The 15,586-nt window shown below is 39.8% G+C and overlaps 1 protein-coding gene across 1 annotated transcript in view; it reads right to left on the reverse strand.

Annotated features, from left to right (window-relative positions):
• Window positions 1-12,830: 12,830 nt before the first annotated feature.
• PRR16 (proline rich 16) overlaps window positions 12,831-15,586 on the reverse strand; it is a 161,713-nt gene continuing 158,957 nt past the window's right edge. Inside the window, exon 3 of the mRNA XM_065657342.1 lies at window positions 12,831-13,296. The gene's annotated coding sequence lies outside the window, so the exon portion shown is untranslated. The remainder of the gene's footprint in view (window positions 13,297-15,586) is intronic.

Genomic DNA, 15,586 nt, shown 5'->3' on the forward strand with positions numbered 1-15,586 from the left:
ATTTAAGTCACTCTCCTGCTTCTGTGCTTGAACAGTGCATAAACCTTTCCTGTCAGATTACTGCATGCTTCAAGACCTCTAAAGATGAAGACTGTGAGACATATTCCAATGCTTTTCTGTCCTGAACTTTCTCCTTATATCCAGCTTGAACAGGTCTTCATGCCATTTGGCAATTATTTCTTGTCCTCTTCAGTTCCACAGGGCTGCTGCTTCCAGCAGACTGGACTGGTTGTCTTCACAGAGTACACAGTTAAAGACTGCTGAGGGAAGGTAGGCAGTAAAGAAGCAGCAGAGGAGACGTGTTACGCAAAGGAGATCTTTGACTGAGCAATAGCTGGTGTGAAACCAAGGAGGTGTTTGTGAAGACACTCCAAGTCTAGGTCAAAGAGGACGCAACACTGATGATGTGATGGAGCTCTGTTACAAACTACCTGACTAAGATGACATCTCGGAGGCTGTCTACAGACAATAAGCAGGAATCCCCTGATAGCAACCATTGATCCGTATGGAAGATTTTGACCACCTGGATATCTGCTGAATAGGCAATACACTTATTAAAGTCACCCTAGAAGTGTCTAGAGGGCACTACTTATGATTTGCTAATGCAAACACTAGAGGGGCCAACCACAGAAATACTCTACTTGACCTGCTGCTCAATGAGGAAGAAATGGTTGTGAATGTGATCACAGATGTTAGTTTAGTTTGCAATCACTGTGAGAAGACTGAGATTGAGATTTGGAGAAAGGCTGAGAAGGTAAGCCATGAACTTGGACTCCAGATTTCAGGGCAGCAGATTTTGGCTTACTTAGAAAATTGCTCGGCGCATCCTCTTGGAATATCCTACAAGGGGCACACTAAATAGCTAGCTGACTTATAAAGCAAACTTAGTTGGACCTTGGGTGCAAACCACCCGGTCATGCAGGAAAACCAGGAATTTAAACCCAAGGCCAGAACTTCTTAAAGAAATGCTATTATAGAAGAAATTATACAGGAAGTGAAAACAACAACAGGAAAGAAAGGAAGACTATAAAAGCATTGCTTATGCTGTTAAGGATAAAAATCACAAAGGCCAAGACTTGATTAGAGCTAAAACTAGTAAGGGTCATAAAAGGTAAGAAGAAGAGTTGTTGTAAGTATGGTGATATCAGAAGGAAGTTCAGAGAAAATAAATGCTGCTGAATGGGAGAGACAAATGACAGACAGATGATATGGAAAAACCTGAATTATTCAATGCTTTGCTCATCTCAGTCTTTGCAGGCAAAGCTAACTTCTGCATGTACCAGCCTGGTTTTGGAAGAAGGCAGACAGGAGATCAACAAGTTCGGAGATCAACAACTTAAAGAAGCTGGGCTTACTCAAATACAGGATACTGGATCAAATTCACCTGAAGATGTTAAAGGAGCTGGCTGAAGTGAGCACAAGGCTACTCTCATCTATCAAAATCACAGAAATCAAGAAAGGTCCTCAACAAGTGGAAAAAGGCAAACATTCTGTCCATCTTAAGAATTAAGGGATATCAGGAGAACTCTAAACCAGGCAGCCTCACCTTAGACACTGGAAAGATCACATATGACATGCATTTGGAATTAATTTCCAAACATGTGAAAGACAAAGCAGTTGTCAGGAATGATACACACAGATTTACCAATGCCTAATCACGCTCCTCCAGCCTTAATGACTTCCATGACGACACACAGGATCAGTACTGGTGTCCCTTCATCAGGGACTTGAATGATGACACTGAATGTAAACTTGACAAATTTCTGGATGATGTTTCATTAAGAGGAGTGACTGACATAATGAACAGCACAAATTCAAGCTAGCAGGATCTTGGGAAATTTATGGATTGCACCAAGAGAAGCATCATGAAGTTTAACAGGCCGAGAAGGTCCACACTGTGCAGGGGGTGGAATAGTGGTGGCTGATTGAGACTGACTAGCTGAGAAGCAGCCAGGCTGAAAGGACCTGAGGGTGACAGTTCACAGGGTGAACAACAAGCTTTTGCCCTGAGCTAGATGAACTTTGCAGGATGCTCAGCAGAGGACTACAACAGTAAGGGGCCTAAAGCACATAACTGACAAGGAGAGCTTGAGTGAGCTGAGTTGTTTTTAGTCTTACAAAGTTAAAGGCCACACTTGAAGTACAGTTGCAAAAATAGAAGACCTAAACTCTTTGCAGCAGTAGCAGACAATATATAAGGGACTACACAAGGGACTGTGGCCTTGAAGTGCAAGCTAGGCAGATCAAGTTGTATACATGGAACAACTTCACAGTGCAGTACTACACCAGGATATTCATAGAAAGTCTGGATACACCATCAGAGAAGGTTATGAAGACAAAGCTTTCATTGGTCACCTCCAAGGGGAAACTGGAACAGATCATGTCCAGAAATCCCTTCTAAACAGTATTTTTATCATTCCTTGGATTTTCTGTGGACACAGCTACCCTAATGGCAAAAGTTTGAAAGTGTGAAGGCAGGGTGATATGTTTTATATTTTACCATTTATTAATTCACATTTTCCAGGGCTCAGTTCCAGGAACCTAATATTCAGTGTGAACTTTCCCGTTGCTTTTCTCTATGTCATAATATAGTTCTTTTACCTATGGGTCTTTTAATGCATTTTCAGCTCATCTTTCTAAAACAAATGGAATTTTCCTACTTTTTTCTTTTATTTTCACTTTTCATAAAGATCTCGCTTTTGCCACTCTACATTTTATCATTGTTTACTCTCTGCATACAATATAAAAGCATTAAGAAATTTCAAATCTTAATTAGAACCTTGTTTTAATGTGAGCTAAGATCCCCTATGCTGTCTGAAAAGTAAAAATTTTGCAAACTAGAAACAGATTAGTTATATAGTGGTGATTTCATTCAGTTCAATTCATTCAATTCAAAACATCACATTGCTAGTTCAAATGGAACAAAGCCATAACTAGGTATAGGGAAACACTTGTCATCGATTCCCAAGTTAGTTTAAATTAGCTTTTCTTAGAAAATGCTGTTTAAATAGCCTACAGCAAAGACAGTGTCTTTAGTTAGGTTTTCCACACAACTACAGAATACTTACTTTTCTGTAAGATAAAATCAGTTCAAGCTACATTAAACTAAGTCTGTTAACACAACACCACTCTGAAATATTTGCTTCACAGAGAAAAGGACAGGGCATATGATCAACAGGCAACAAATTCCCAACACGTGAATTAAATTAGTATTATTATGCCACAGAAGACAACTGTTCTTTGAAAAAAGATGAATGAACAAACAGAGGCCTCTGTTAGCCTTAAGAGAAAGTGGGAAAAAAGTGAGCATTTGTTCTAAGAACAGATAGATGACAACCAGTTTTAAAACCAAATGTATTGTCTTATTTCAGCAATAGCACCACAACTGTAACAACAATAATACACACAAGAACACCCAATATTGTTCTTATTCAGTTGTAATAAATAGAAATTATTTACTGGTTTTCCATGCTCCAAAAGTTTAAAAACATTTTTGTCTATGAAAAAAATCTTATTTTACAATTATTTTTGCAAAACCTATTCATTGTTATTGCCAAATCTCTTTAAATGGAAAAAAATAATAGGCCAAATCAAACAAATTCTGTTACTTTCTACATTACATACAGATTTTGGTTCACTTTAGAATCTAGCCATTCAAAATTAGTTTCAAAAGTTTTAAATTCTGTTGACTAGGTCATCTAGTAAGACCCATTTTAATTGTGAATAACTAACAAAATAAAGTTTCTAAGTAAAATTTTCACTATAAATAATAGGCTTGTCATAGGCCGAACCACTGTCAGTTTGATATAAGCATAATAAACCCTCTAGTTATTCAAATACAGGTAATTCAAAGTGAATTCGTTCAATCAACATGGGTCTTGGAAGAATAAGCTCCTCATTCTGATTATTCAAATGGTTTCTGTTCACAACTTACAATGCCTCTGCATTTATCAGTATATTTATTCCAGTGATAAAATTAAGGAAATAATTAACACATCAATTTACTTTAAATAAATAAAGAAACAGCACTAATCAATAATTTGTAAGCTATATTAATAAAGGAACATTTTACTTTCTGAAGCATGCATCTCTCTCCTTGGCATTATTCTTAACTACCACACGTGACTATTTAAACCTCAATACCTAAACATCAACATAACAGGGTAGTGAACTAGTACATAGGTGAATTTTTAATCATGGCATAACCATAACTTTCAGAACACCATCCTTTACCTGTCTTAAGACTTTTTTGTTGTGCTTTGCATATGAACAGTCTTGGATAGTTTTGTCAATTTGTTTGGAGTAATAATAGTGGCTCTGTAAAATAAGCACTAAACATTACAAAACCAGAATTTTCTTACCAAGGGTTTCAGCTTACGTAAATAGTGTAGCTGGGCCACAAAAGCAGCTGACAGGGATCAAAAGTGTGCATGTAGAAATGCATCTTCGTGATACCCTCCCTAATACCAATGGGTCACATTTGAGCCAAAAATGGGATTGCTTCATTTAGTAGCTCTCAATGACTATTTTTGCTTTGCTCCTCACAGACACTGAGTCCCATAAACTTTCAGCAAGTGCAATGTGTTGAGAGCTCCAGAGTTTCCCCCACATTGCCTAAATAACCACTTTTTCATTGCTTTTGAGATTGCAAATGGCTACCTTTGTTTGATATCCCCTACTGCTGCATACTAGATGCCACTTTATAGCGCTCTATTGCACTTCCCTTTCACACCTCTCTTTTGGGCAGAAGAATCATTGCCTGCAGTCACTCCTCAGACAGAATCTAATCATACCATTTGACTACCTTTGTCAACTATTCCTTGAAGATTTTCCAGTTTTATTACATTCTCTTTTTTTTTTTTCCCCCAGATGTGGATGAGAAATACACATAGTATTTAAAAAGTTAAATATCATGGCCTACCACACATCTGTTGATTGATACAATAATAAACTCTTATCTTCTGCCTTGCTTTCGTAATAGTTCCTAACTGTATACTTGCAATTTTGTGACCCCTAATCACAGGACTGACATTTTTATAGCAACATTTAATGGTTAAATATCAAGCTATGTGAAATACGTGAAATAAAAATTGGTTTTCATATAGATAAGTTCACATTTATTTTAATTTCGTCTGCCATTTTAATAACCAGTCATGCAGCTCACTCATTAAATATCTTTAATAACATAGTGTGATCAGCAAATTTTCCAAGTAACTATTTACTACTTTTCCAGCATATTCTCTTGTTCACATATGTGCTGGTTTTGGCTGGGATGGAGTTAATTTTCTTTGTAGTATCTATATGGGGCCGTGTTTTGGATTTGTGCTAGAACCAGGGTTGATAGCACACGGATGTTTTAGTTATTGCTGAGCAGTGCTTACACAGAGACAAGGCCTTTACTGCTTGTCAAACCACTCCACCAGTGAGCAGGCTGGGGCTGCACAAGAAGCCGGGAGGGGACATAGAAAGGATAGCTGACCCCAACTGACCAAAGGAATATTTCATACCATATGGCATCATGCTCAGTATATAAAGCCGGGGGAAGACGCAGCAAGGGAGGATGTACAGAGTTATGGCGTTTTTGTTCCAAATTAACCATTATGTGTGATGGAGCCCGTCTTTCCTGGAGATGGCTGAACACCTGCCTGCCCATGGAAAGCAGTAAATGAATTTCTTGTCTTGCTTTCCTTGTGTGCATAGCTTTTTCTTTACCTATTAAACTGTCTTTCTCTCAACCCATGAGTTTTCTCACTTTACTCTTCTGATTCTCTCCACCGTCCCACCAGGGAAGCATGGCTGCATGGTGCTTAGTTGCTGGCTGGGGTTAAACCATTACATGTATTTTGAGAAGCACAGATTCTGGTATGTGTCCCTGTGAAAACCAACCATTAAAAAATCACCCTTTTATCCCATATTTTAACAATTTTTCTATCAGTGCAGGAGCTTTCCTCTTAGTGAGCTGCACTATTTCCTCTATGTTTGGTGACACTGCAAAATACCTTCTAGTTCTTGAAAAAAAAAAAAGTATTACTTTAGTTTTGACTGATTTGCCCAGTACTGACATATGGTCTATATTCTTCTTTCAACCTCTCTCAAATTCACTGTAAAATTAGCAACATATTTGCAACCTTACATCTCAAAAGCTATTCAAAATAGTGTTAAACTATCAATTTCACACCACTGTTACCATTTTGATGATTTCACCCCTGAATGCCTCTAAAAATCCTAGATGTATCCCATCTAGGTTTGCTATTTTCTTCATTTTGTTTTGTACCAGCTCATACAGACAAAATATGACTTCAAACTAGCTCCCCGCTAAAGGAAAATTCATGTATGAAAATCTACCAGAACACTTCTACAGAAATAACAGAATTAATACGCTAAGACCATATTGTTCCTATAATGTCTTCTGAGTGCTTTTGTTTTCCTCAATTATCTTTTGGCACTACAGACTCTCTGCCAGACTTCCTGTTGCTGCTACTGTAGAAAAAGAATTTCTTAATTTTTATGTTTCTTGCAACTACTTTGGTTAACAAATGTCTCATGTATCTTGCAATTGTTTTGATTTGCCTTGCTGTGGATTTTTTTCTTTTAAGTTTAGTTTATATTTAGTCATAAGAAGTGTATAGTCCTTACATTTTCTTTAAGCCTTCAGCTGCCTGAAAGACACCTTTTTGCTCTGAGCAGTCTGTCATACCCTGCTGCTTAGTCATGCGGGATCCCTTTTGCCCTTTCTCAAGCCTTTCTTGCTAAGCAGGATGTGTTTGCTCTCTGCCTTCAATACAGTATGTTAAACAGTCTTCGTGCCACCTGCCATGACTTAAGTCTCAGTTATTCCTTCCAGATTCTTCCTTACAGAAGTCCGTGTTTATAACTGTCCTTTCTGAAGTTGAGCACAACTGTAGGGAGATTTCTTGACTTCTGCAGGCCTGCAAGTATATTGAATCTAGAGAGAGATTCAGATGAGTTATTTTGAACCACATCCACTTGTCTTTTACTTCTTCTCTCATAGGATCGTCGGCTATCCAGTCCATGAAAATCAGTAATTTAGTCTCAGCAGGCTTCTACACATTTACTCCAATGTATGTGAGTGTCACTCTGTTCAACCTAATTTTCTCTGTAAGATTCAGTCGTGTTCTGCCAAGTAATTCCTACCAGTTTTCCTCTGGTAAGTGTGGCATCCCAAACCACATGCTCTGCTCCACCGGTTGCCTTTTCCCCACTCTTCATCTAGAAACATTTGTGATCTCAATGTAAACTGGCAATCCTTCTTTACAGTCTCCTGTATTCACAAGGTCTCCTTGCTTGGTTTCTCTACGGATGAACCTTCTTCTTACACTAGTTTTGCATTTATACATGAAAATATTCAATTCCAGCTAATCTCTTACTCAGGGAAGGTCACGGCAGAGATCCTGGTCAGCTGCACCAATGCTGTTGAACCCCTGCTCTGGACACCAGTTAAATAAATCACTCTCAAACCCACAAGAGGATAACGGTACTTAAAAAGAGTCAACATATACTGACCTTTCCATCCGAGCCACTCAATAGTTTATCATAGAATGAAAGAATCACAGAATAGTTTGGGCTGGAAGGCACCTTCGAAGGTCTCAGTCTAGTTCAGCCTCCTTGCAATGAGCAGGGACATCTTCAACTAGATCATGTTGCTCAGAGCCCCACCCAGACTGGCCTTGAATGTCTCCAGGGATGTGGCATTTACCACCTCCCTGGGGAACCTGTTCCAGTGTTTCACCACCCGCATTGTAAAAATTTCTTCCTCATGTCTAGCCTGATTGTATTCTCTTTTAGATTAAAACCATTGCCCCTTGTCCTTGGCAACAGGCCCTGCTAAAAAGTCTGTCCCCATCTTGCTTACAGGTCCCTTTTAAGTATTGAAATGCCACAATAAGGTCTCCCTGGAGCCTTCTCTTCTCCAGGCTGAGCAACGCCAACTGTCTCAGCCTGTTCTCATTGAAGAGGTTTTCCAGCTCTCCTCTGGACTTTCTCCAGCAGGTGCATGCCTTTTCTGTGCTGAGGACTCCAGAGCTGGACACAGTACACCAGGTGGTGTCACACCAAGGCAGAGTAGAGGGGCAGAATCACCTCCCTTGACATACTACTGGTCACGTTTCTTTTGATGCAGCCCAAGATACAGTTGGCTTTCTGAGCTGCAAGCACACATTGTCAGGTCATGTCCAGTCTTTCATCCACCAGTGCCCCGAAGTCCTTCTCTGCAGGACTGTTCTCAATAACTTCATTCCCCAGTCTATATTGATACTGGGAGTTGCCCCGACCTGGGTGCAGGACCTTCCACTTGCTTATTGAATGTCATGAGGTTTGCATGTGCCCACTTCTCGAGCTTGTCCAGGTCCCTCAGAATAGCATCCTATCCCTCAGGCACGTCAACTGCATCACTCAGCTTCGTGTCATCTGCAAACTTGCTGAGGATGCACTCGATCCCACTGTCTATGTCGTTGATGAAGATATTAAACCATACTGGTTCTAATACGAACCCCTGAAAGACACCATTCATCACCAGTCTTCATCTGGATGTCAAGCCATTGACTACTATCCTCTGGATGTGACCATCCAACTGATTCCTTATCCAGCAAACAGTCCATGCATCAAATTGTTATTTCTCCAACTTAGAGAGAAAGATGTTGTGGGAGACTGTGTCAAAGGCCTTACAGAAGTCCGAATAGATTACATCTGTAGCTCTTCTGTTATCCACTGATGTCATTCTATCATAGAAGGTCACTAGGCTGGTCAGGCAAGACTCACCCTTGGTGAAGCTGTGCTGGCCGTCCCAATCACCTCTCTGTCCTCCATGTACCTTCTAATAGTTTCTAGGAGGATCTATTCCATGCTCTTCCCAGGCACAGAGGTGAGTCTGAGAGGCTGGTAGTTCCCAGGGTCTTCTTGTGATTTAGATCATGCTAAACTTGCAGCTTCATTCCCAATATCCTTTAAAGTTTGCCCTAGAATCTCCTGCTGTTGCCTTTTCTTCTGCCGCAGACACCCAGAGGGTGTGCATCCCCTGACTCCTCCTCACTGTTGGCTAGCAGATGGCTCTTATGCTGGATGATACGTGTTACCTCACTGGATTGTAGGCACGCTCCCGTATAGTTGCCCACAATGGGCCCTGGCTCTGCCAGATGCCTGGGTAACAGCCTCATACTTTCAGCAGGAGCCCCAGGGCAGGGCCATGATTGCCCTCCTCCCATTCCTCTCCAGGCAATACCCTTCCACAACAAAACTGGCATGGTTATCTTGTGGACAGGTTTTATTTACAATGTAATCGGAGAGCCTTGTTATGGACCACGTATGTATCCCATCAGAGGAAAAAAATCTGTCCCTTGAGGATATTCATACCATGTAACACTTGAGGCAATTGCTTATGTCAGGAGAGGGACACTTTTATAACATCATGGTGTTCATCAGTTTTTTGTAATCTTTCACTTCCACTTTACAAAATAGCTATTTTAACATGTACTTAGTTTTCTTATGAATTATGGTGGTCCTTGTCTTTAAAAAAATTCAAGTGCTGAAAATATGCCTTGTAGACACATCCAGAACTGTCAGCTTTTTGTTTTGCACACCTCATCATTTCAGGCATATTGGTTGCTTCAGTTAGCTTTTCAGATGTCAGATAATGACACACTGCACCATTCTAGAATCACTTCTGCAGACACTTCTTAGGTACCTAACACCCATAAACCTACAAAAGGATCCATCGGTCACCATAATGTCATCTTCGTTGAAAAAGTTCTGCGGGTCTTGTCAAAATGTCCAGGCTAAGATAATGGAAAAAACACAACATTTTGTTGTTCAATGAGATCATCTAATTGTCTCCTCTGGAGTTAATCTTTATGAATAAATATTTCAGGGCAAATTATTTGCCAACAATTTCTGAAATCCCAGTAGAGTTTTGTTATCCTGTGTTATTTCAGAGGAGTATCTGCACAGTACACAGACATTAGCTCAACTTATATCACACGATTGAATAATTACTTAAAGGTTTAATTATTTAAAACTACAAAAATCAAGAAATCTATATTTACCCCAGTGCACTGGTAGTAGAATAAGTCATAATACATCTGAGTGCATGTGTGTGCACATGCACTGAAATTTACTTTCCAGCATGAAACCTCAGTTAATGCAAAGCTATAAATAACAGCACACAATTGATGAGAAACAGATTTGTCACTTAAGTTAGGCCTACATCTTGGTATATGTTTATTAGTTTCATTACACACATAGTGTAAAACCACTCCTGAGAACAGGTCCTTATTTTTCATACCTGCTGTATATTTCTGAAGAAAATTGTGCATTTTTTCTGGTGTTTTTTGTAAAATAAAACTTTCACACACAAGCTGATCTAGAACTCAGAATAGCAGAAAAGTATTTGCAAGTAGTAATGAATTATTTCACTAGATTTTTATTGGTCTGTTTTCAAATATAAATGAATTCATTCTGTTCACGAAAATAAAGAGCTTTTCCAAATATTATTATTAGATAATAATGGAAGTGCTCAAAGAATCATTCTGAAATTTTCTTTTTGTTTTGATAACATTGTCCCTTCTTTAAACAACTCTGAAAATTAGTCTCAAAGAGTAAGCCCTCAATTTTTAATACATAGGTTATTCAAAGAGGGAGCAAAACCAAGCCCGTGTGAGTTGTGTGTCCAAATACGTGATTCTAATGACACAGAAATGAAATCACAGTGTAAAGACTATAAACCAACCACAAGATAAAATGTGTCGGAACGAAACACAGCCATCATTCTTTATCAAATACAAAGGTTTCATTTATCCATTGTACCAATGGAAACTGACCACTAACTTTCTGCTAAAAAAGAGTGAAACCATGAGATGATCTCAAGTTTTGCCAAATAAGGGAGGCTAACATTCATTTAATCATTTCATTTGCGATTTCCTGACAAACTGTAAAAGCTATTTATGGCCTCAGAGTCACAAAGACAGAGCTCTGGTCTTTCTCCAAAAAATACAATAACATGGGCATCTTTTGCTGTAACAGGACTTCTGGCACTTACTTCAGCAGAGCTGGCATTTCATTCATCAGCAGATAAGGTGCACATGCATACATACACACACACACACACACAACCACTAGTTTGTACATTACAGCAGAACAACACATTTTCAAAATATCTGCCGTTTATGAAGTTAACTCACAGATTAAAAAAATCTTTACTTTTCCTTTTTTTTTTTTTTGAAAGATCATTTTTCTGTTAGTGAGCATTTAATAGGTTCCATAAAGCAATGAAAATAAAGAAAAATCTATTCAGCATTTATAAATCAGATACATATGTCCGGATCTAAGACTAATGCTTTAAGTGAACTGGGAATCACATGCTTTACTTTTCTGTTAAAATTACACACAGGCTAATGGCCTAAGAAAAAAGGAAAAATATATTTTTATTCAAAATTACTCTAGCATTGAAATGTTCAATAACTTGGTAACAAAACACTGCAGTAGATGGATAACAGCAACTGCTCTTAACTATAAACTGTAGAGTATTCTAAGGAACAATCTATTATTCTGTAGCTTCTCAAATTGTTTGTGACCAAATAGTATCAACTTCATGGCCTTGACAGTGTGCTAGAACAAACAACAAACAAACAAAAAGCCCTAACACACACACACACATTTCCCCCCAAAAAAACCAAAACCAAACAACCAAACCCAAAAGCTAAACCAGTTTTTGAAAAAAATGAGACAGATGACAAAAGATCTTTGCACAATTTGGGAAACTGCAATTATTAGACTACATTCCTTTCATTCTTAAACATCCAAATCTTCACTTGCTAAAACTCACTGATAATAAAAAATTATCCCATTATATTTTTAGATTTCTTCATGTGGATATTAAAAATAAACTATGTTCTGAAATTAAGAGTTAAAATACCTCCTCGTTTTCCATACATATTTGCCTGTATAAATATACTTCATCATTTTACAAATTACAGTATTTATATTAAAGCTTTCGGTCAGCAAATCATTACAGCTTAACATGAACAAACAACTCTTCTGTTTTGGTTCTGTCTTTAAATCATTTTTGGAGATAATGAAAATCAGCCAAAATGAGTGACTGCAAATAATATAAACGACACATTTATTTAGAAAAATAAACTGAAAATGTTGTTTGTCTGTTAGATTTCTCCATGAAGTACAGACAAATGGCTAGAAAAAATTTATGTCAAATACGTATTACAAATGACTTCTTTAACAGCAACTGGGACTATAATGTCAATGTTCAATAGGAACATTTTGGATGTATAATTCAATAGACTAAATTTCTTGGCTGCTAATATGATAAAAAATGGATGCTATTAAAAAGATTATATCCCCTTTTTAAATACACCTTCTCATGTTGATGCTTTTTCATATATATACATATATATATATGTATGTATATGTATTTATTCAAACCTAAGAAAGGACCATAGTCCTTTCTGTGAAGAGATCCCCATAGTGAAAGAGAATGTAAATGTTTTTTCTTCAGTTCTAACTTTTTAATTCCTTTTGGAGCCCCGACAAAATATAGCTTGTTACAGTCAAAAATCTCTTGGGGACATCTGTGCAAATGGTGACGCACATCATTACCCTGAATGGAAGTGACAGTGCAAATACCAGAAGTGCATCAAGATGCAATCTCTAACAGCTGAACTTCTTCAAAGTTGGGTGGAGGACAGGAGACAGCATCCTTTTAAGCAATTTAAAATCACTGACACCCTGTTCCTGTATGGCTTTGAATATGTACAAGGGATGACAGAGGTCTTCTTTCCTCACAGATAGAAACATTCCTCTGTTACAGTAAATGCATTCATTTTCTGCTGTCACCTAAGTGCTTCATTTCTCCTTTTGGCTACATATTGAAATATTCCTGGATGCTGGCTGGACCCATGAAAAACTGATTGTTTGTTACTCTGGTTGCTCAGCACAAAACTCAAGTGTCAGGCTTGGAGAGAGCAGTTTCTGCAATGGGGCAAGACATCTAGTCCTCTTTATGCTTCTTTCCTACTACATGGAATTTAAGGCTGTGGCTTTTGCCAGGACTCAGCTTGTAGCTTTCAGATCTGAGAAAGATTATTCAATGCAGATTACACTCGCGATCAGTTGTGCTCTGACTTGAAGGGCTTTTCCATTCTCCATGGAGGGTCAGATTCCTGGTTACTTCTCAGATCTGGTCTGCAAGAAGTCACAATGACGAATCTGATATGCAAGAAATTAACTGACGTGCCTCCGGATACAGATATTCCTTTAAGCCTGAAGGTGCTGTTAAAGAGAAAAGAAGACAAGGACAAAATTATTTAAATGTTACTTTAAATAGACAAAGTGAATAGTAAACAAAACAGAATTTTGAATGATCGTTCAATTTTTCATGTAAGCAAGAGTTCAAAGAATTACAATATTTTGAAATTTGACCTTTTATAGCTATATTTTATTATTGATACAAGGCTTGGTTCTCTGATGGGGTAAATGGGTTAAACTTCAATGGTGTCTTTGGAATCACATTATATTACACCACTTGAGAAACCAATCATTACTATCCTAGGCCTCAGAGTGTACAAGGATGGTGAAATTATGGCTTTTATATATATATATATATATATATATGTATGGTGGCATTAACAGAGACATGGTGGGACAGCTCACATGACTGGAATGTGGTCATGGATGGCTATGTCCTTTTCAGGAAAGACAGGCCAGCCAAGCGTGGTGGTGGAGTTGCTCTTTACGTGAGAGAGCAACTACGATGTATAGAGTACTGTCCGGGTGCGGTTGAGGAGCAAGTTGAGAGTCTGTGGGTGAGAATTAAGGGGCAGGCTGGCAGGGGTGACACTGTTGTGTCTGTGACACTGTGTATTACAGGCCACCAGATCAGAGCGAGGATGTTGATGAGGCCTTCTACGGGCAGCTGAGCGTGGCCTCACAGTCACGGGCTCTGGTTGTTATGGGGGATTTTAACTACCCTGATGTTTGCTGGAAGGACTACTCAGCCAGCCAGCCTCAGTCTAGGAGGTTCCTCCAGTGCATTGACGATAACTTTCTGATACAAATGGTGGAGGAGCTGACTAGGAGAGATGCGCTGCTGGATCTCATCCTCGCTAACAAGGAGGGTCTGGTTGAAGCAGTAAAGGTGGGGGGCTGCCTTGGTTGCAGTGACCATGAGATGATGGAGTTCAGAATCTCCTGTGGTGGGAGCAGAATATCAAGCAGAATTGCAACCCTGGACTTCAGCAGGGCCGACTTTGGCCTTTTCAAACAATTGCTGGAGGAAATCCCGTGGGCAAGGCTGCTTGAAGGTAAAGGGGCCCAAGATAGTTGGTTAACATTCAGGGACTGCTTCTACCAAGCTCAAGATCAGTGCATCCCGACGCACAGGAAGTCAAGGAAGGGAGCCAGGGGCCTGCGTGGTTAAACAGGGAACTGCTGGGCAAACTCAAGTGGAAGAGGAGGGTTTATAAATCATGGAAGGAGGGGCTGGCCACTCGGGAAGAATATAAGGCTGTTGTCAGAGGATGTAGGGAGGCAACTAGGAAAGCTAAGGCCTCCTTAGAGTTAAACCTGGTGAGAGGGGTCAAGGACAACAGAAAGAGCTTCTTCAAATACATGGCAGATAAAACTAACACCAGAGGGCATGTAGGCTCACTGATGAATGGGGTGCGTGCCCTGGTGACAGAAGACACAGAGAAGGCAGAGTTGCTGAATGCCTTCTTTGTCTCTGTCTACTCTGCCGGAGGCTGTCCTGAGGAGTCCCGTACCCCTGAGGCCCCAGAGGAAGGCAGGGCAACGGAGGAGTTTGCCTCAGTTGATGAGGACTGGGGTAGGGACCAGTTAAGCAATCTGGACATCCATAAATCCGTGGGTCCAGATGGGATGCACCCGCGGGTGCTGAGGGAGCTGGCTGAAGTCATTGCTGGACCGCTCTCCATCATCTTTGCCAAGTCTTGGGAAACGGGAGAGGTGCCTGAGGACTGGAGGAAAGCAAATGTCACTCCGGTCTTCAAAAAGGGCAAGAAGGAGGACCTGGGCAACTATAGACTGGTCAGCCTCACCTCCATCCCTGGGAAAGTGATGGAACACCTTATCCTTGGTGCCATCTTAAGACATATCAAGGACAAGAGGGTCATCACGAACAGTCAGCATGGCTTCACCAAGGGGAAGTCGTTTTTGACCAACCTCATAGCCTTTTATGAAGACGTAACAAGGTGGATTGACGATGGCAGAGCAGTGGATGTGGTCTACCTTGACTTCAGCAAAGCATTTGACACCGTCTCCCACAGCATCCTCACGGCAAAACTGAGGAAGTGTGGACTGGATGATCGGGTAGTGAGGTGGACTGCAAACTGGCTGAAGGAGAGAAGCCAGAGAGTCGTGGTCAATGGGGCAGAGTCTGGTTGGAGGCCTGTATCTAGTGGAGTGCCTCAAGGGTCAGTTCTGGGACCAATACTATTCAATATATTAATCAATGACTTGGATGAGGGAATTGAGTGTACTATCAGCAAGTTTGCTGATGACACCAAGCTGGCAGGAGTGGCTGACACGCCAGAGGGCTGTGCTG

This window comes from Caloenas nicobarica, chromosome Z, assembly GCF_036013445.1.
Source record: "Caloenas nicobarica isolate bCalNic1 chromosome Z, bCalNic1.hap1, whole genome shotgun sequence".
NCBI lineage: Eukaryota > Metazoa > Chordata > Aves > Columbiformes > Columbidae > Caloenas > Caloenas nicobarica.